At 50.8% G+C, this 5,000-nt stretch overlaps 1 non-coding gene across 1 annotated transcript in view; it reads right to left on the reverse strand.

The window, feature by feature from the left end:
• The window catches only part of LOC126433484 (small subunit ribosomal RNA), a 1,909-nt gene extending 762 nt beyond the window's left edge, over positions 1–1,147 (reverse strand). The window contains exon 1 of the ribosomal RNA XR_007578520.1: positions 1–1,147. This exon is cut by the window's left edge and continues 762 nt beyond it. This is a non-coding gene — a ribosomal RNA (small subunit ribosomal RNA).
• Positions 1,148–5,000: the final 3,853 nt, after the last annotated feature.

Below are 5,000 nucleotides of genomic sequence, written 5' to 3' on the forward strand. Positions count from 1 at the left end.
GGCGGATCGCTGGCTGGCATCGTTTATGGTTAGAACTAGGGCGGTATCTGATCGCCTTCGAACCTCTAACTTTCGTTCTTGATTAATGAAAACATACTTGGCAAATGCTTTCGCTTCTGTTCGTCTTGCGACGATCCAAGAATTTCACCTCTAACGTCGCAATACGAATGCCCCCGCCTGTCCCTATTAATCATTACCTCGGGTTCCGAAAACCAACAAAATAGAACCGAGGTCCTATTCCATTATTCCATGCACACAGTATTCAGGCGGGCTTGCCTGCTTTAAGCACTCTAATTTGTTCAAAGTAAACGTGCCGGCCCACCGAGACACTCAATAAAGAGCACCCTGGTAGGATTTCAACGGGGTCCGCCTCGGGACGCACGAGCACGCACGAGGCGGTCGCACGCCTTCGGCTCGCCCCACCGGCAGGACGTCCCACGATACATGCCAGTTAAACACCGACGGGCGGTGAACCAACAGCGTGGGACACAAATCCAACTACGAGCTTTTTAACCGCAACAACTTTAATATACGCTATTGGAGCTGGAATTACCGCGGCTGCTGGCACCAGACTTGCCCTCCAATAGATACTCGTTAAAGGATTTAAAGTGTACTCATTCCGATTACGGGGCCTCGGATGAGTCCCGTATCGTTATTTTTCGTCACTACCTCCCCGTGCCGGGAGTGGGTAATTTGCGCGCCTGCTGCCTTCCTTGGATGTGGTAGCCGTTTCTCAGGCTCCCTCTCCGGAATCGAACCCTGATTCCCCGTTACCCGTTACAACCATGGTAGGCGCAGAACCTACCATCGACAGTTGATAAGGCAGACATTTGAAAGATGCGTCGCCGGTACGAGGACCGTGCGATCAGCCCAAAGTTATTCAGAGTCACCAAGGCAAACGGACCGGACGAGCCGACCGATTGGTTTTGATCTAATAAAAGCGTCCCTTCCATCTCTGGTCGGGACTCTGTTTGCATGTATTAGCTCTAGAATTACCACAGTTATCCAAGTAACGTGGGTACGATCTAAGGAACCATAACTGATTTAATGAGCCATTCGCGGTTTCACCTTAATGCGGCTTGTACTGAGACATGCATGGCTTAATCTTTGAGACAAGCATATGACTACTGGCAGGATCAACCAGGGAGCTGCGTCAACTAGAGCTGAGCAGCCGGCCGCCCGGGAGTGTGTCCCGGGGGCCCGCGCGAACACGCAAGCGTCCGCTCAATTATTCTGCAAACAGGAGGAGGCTGAGCTCCCCTGCACAACACACCTCGAAACCCTCTCAGGTCCCGGCGGCGCGCAGCGCCGTCCTAAGTACTTGGTCGGGTTCGAGAGAGGCGCAATCGCCCGGAGTTAGGCGAGTAGACGCTTTAGGTGCGACCACCCGTGCTCCCAACTGAGCTTGCCGCTGCCGACAGAGGCCCGGGAGCGTGCTGTCGTGGCATTGCCGGCGGGAGACAACACGCGCCACCTACGGTGACCGGCAGCTCCAACGCCAGCGCCACAGAAGGACAAAAGCCCCACTTGGGTGCCGAAGCGAACTCTCCCAGCACAGCGCACGCGCCAACACGTCCGCACAGCTGCGATACAAACCACCTGCGAGAACCGCTGGGGCGACCGAGCAGCAGACGGCGTCGCGGCGCCGAGCGCCGGGCGGCGGCGCATCCTCAGCGCACACAGTCCTCAATCGGACCAGCACACTGCAGATGGCCACCGCGCTTCGCACCGGGCCCGCGAGGACCTACTTTGGCCGCAAGGCGCCGCGAGCAGGGGGCGCCGGCGCGCAGCTGCGCCGCCTGCCGCGTCCGTCGGCCGGCGCGCCTGCCACTGGCCGCCCCCACCAGCCGGCTGTAGCGCGTGCGCCCACGCACCGCGCTGCCAGCACGCCGGGCGGCCCCCCCTCACCGGCCGGGGACGGTCCCACCCAGCCACCGCCGCGTATCGCCTCACACCCAGATCCCCTTTCGCGTTCGTGGGCATGGTGGGTCCCCTTTCACGTTCGTGGGCATGGTGGGTATCCCTGAAACAACCGGTTAATAGCTCGACCGATCGTCGCCAACACTGATTCACCTCTAGCGAGAACAACCGCACCACAACGGGTTACCTGTTGTTCATTTGCGTAACGTCACCAGCAAACGTAGACGTCCATCGCCATTTGCAACGAGTATTGCATGCCTGTGTCAGGTGTCACAACACACTACGTCTGCCCACATAGACGCAACAACATGTGCACGCCTCGAGAACACGTGGAAGGTAGCCCCCGTACGTATGCGGTGTCCATTGCGCGAACGACTGTCAGCCGGCCTCTGCAGGATGTCGCAGATGTGGAACGCGGTGCAACATGCTATCACGGTGTGTGAGAAGAGACGACTACGTCCGAATACACGCTCCACTACATCAACAGACTGCTCATGCTGATCGCCATCCAGGGCGTCCGTTCCTCCCACACGTCTGAATGGCGTACCACACTGCAATCCAGCTCTTATAGGGAGACGACACGTAGCTGCGTGCACAATATTTGGACTGTATGGTCTGCCGTTGCTAGGCGCAGTCGTCGTACGGTCACACATGTGCCACGATGTATCATTCAGTACATACGGACCAATGTGCAGTACAGTTTGTGGGTTTTGCGTACATCGGCGGACAGGTGACAGGCCGTACCACAACGTAGGCTGAGTACGTCGGCATGCGAAGGGCATTGAACATGCAAACTTCTCAACGACCAGCTTGCGAAGGCAGGGGGGAAGGGGGGGGGCATGTACGTCCTGCTGCTATCCACATTACAGTGTATAGCAGGAGCATGTGGAAAGTCAGCAACACCTGCAAGGTGTTTAACATGACGCGATACACAGGGGACCGGGCAGTGCGAATAGCGAACTATATTGCGAGGGTTGCGGTTAGGCAACACTACACTAATTTAACGAGTTGCATAACAATTACAGAGCAGGTTCAGCGACAACGTGCGTCAGGTTAAGGCGCAATATAGGTTAGGTTGAGGCACAATATAGGTTAGGTTAAGGCACAACATGGGTTACGTTAAGGCACAAATTGGGTTACGTTAAGGCACAACATGGGTTACGTTAAGGCACAACATGGGTTACGTTAAGGCACAAATTAGGTTACGTTAAGGCACAAATTAGGTTACGTTAAGGCACAAATTAGGTTACGTTAAGGCACAAATTAGGTTACGTTAAGGCACAAATTAGGTTACGTTAAGGCACAAATTAGGTTACGTTAAGGCACAAATTAGGTTACGTTAAGGCACAAATTAGGTTACGTTAAGGCACAAATTAGGTTACGTTAAGGCACAAATTAGGTTACGTTAAGGCACAAATTAGGTTACGTTAAGGCACAAATTAGGTTACGTTAAGGCACAAATTAGGTTACGTTAAGGCACAAATTAGGTTACGTTAAGGCACAAATTAGGTTACGTTAAGGCACAAATTAGGTTACGTTAAGGCACAAATTAGGTTACGTTAAGGTACAATATGGGTTAGGTTAAGGTACAATATGGGTTAGGTTAAGGTACAATATGGGTTAGGTTAAGGTACAATATGGGTTAGGTTAAGGTACAATATGGGTTAGGTTAAGGCACAACGTAGGTTAGGTTAAGGCACAACGTAGGTTAGGTTAAGGCACAACATAGGTTAGGTTAAGGCACAACATAGGTTAGGTTAAGGCACAACATAGGTTAGGTTAAGGCACAACATAGGTTAGGTTAAGGCACAACATAGGTTAGGTTAAGGCACAACATAGGTTAGGTTAAGGCACAACATAGGTTAGGTTAAGGCACAACATAGGTTAGGTTAAGGCACAACATAGGTTAGGTTAAGGCACAACATAGGTTAGGTTAAGGCACAACATAGGTTAGGTTAAGGCACAACATAGGTTAGGTTAAGGCACAACATAGGTTAGGTTAAGGCACAACGTAGGTTAGGTTAAGGCACAACGTAGGTTAGGTTAAGGCACAACGTAGGTTAGGTTAAGGCACAACGTAGGTTAGGTTAAGGCACAACGTAGGTTAGGTTAAGGCACAACGTAGGTTAGGTTAAGGCACAACGTAGGTTAGGTTAAGGCACAACGTAGGTTAGGTTAAGGCACAACGTAGGTTAGGTTAAGGCACAACGTAGGTTAGGTTAAGGCACAACATAGGTTAGGTTAAGGCACAACATAGGTTAGGTTAAGGCACAACATAGGTTAGGTTAAGGCACAACATAGGTTAGGTTAAGGCACAACATAGGTTAGGTTAAGGCACAACATAGGTTAGGTTAAGGCACAACATAGGTTAGGTTAAGGCACAACATAGGTTAGGTTAAGGCACAACATAGGTTAGGTTAAGGCACAACATAGGTTAGGTTAAGGCACAACATAGGTTAGGTTAAGGCACAACATAGGTTAGGTTAAGGCACAACATAGGTTAGGTTAAGGCACAACGTAGGTTAGGTTAAGGCACAACGTAGGTTAGGTTAAGGCACAACGTAGGTTAGGTTAAGGCACAACGTAGGTTAGGTTAAGGCACAACGTAGGTTAGGTTAAGGCACAACGTAGGTTAGGTTAAGGCACAACGTAGGTTAGGTTAAGGTACAACGTAGGTTAGGTTAAGGTACAACGTAGGTTAGGTTAAGGTACAACGTAGGTTAGGTTAAGGTACAACGTAGGTTAGGTTAAGGTACAACGTAGGTTAGGTTAAGGTACAACGTAGGTTAGGTTAAGGTACAACGTAGGTTAGGTTAAGGTACAACGTAGGTTAGGTTAAGGTACAACGTAGGTTAGGTGAAGGCGCAATGTAGGTTAGGTTAAGGTACGATATACCTTAGGTTAAGGTACAATATCGCTTAGGTTAAGGTACAATATAGCTTAGGTTAAGGTACACGTTGTAGGGAAAGGTGTATTTTGGGGGGGGAGGGGGCGGCAGGTTCGTTGATAGTGATTATCGTAAGTGCATGCCTGCGGGATCATCCGATTTGTCACGTCAGGATGCACTTGTGGCTCATGAC

Source organism: Schistocerca serialis, unplaced genomic scaffold (assembly GCF_023864345.2).
Source record: "Schistocerca serialis cubense isolate TAMUIC-IGC-003099 unplaced genomic scaffold, iqSchSeri2.2 HiC_scaffold_1167, whole genome shotgun sequence".
NCBI classification, from domain to species: Eukaryota; Metazoa; Arthropoda; class Insecta; order Orthoptera; family Acrididae; genus Schistocerca; species Schistocerca serialis.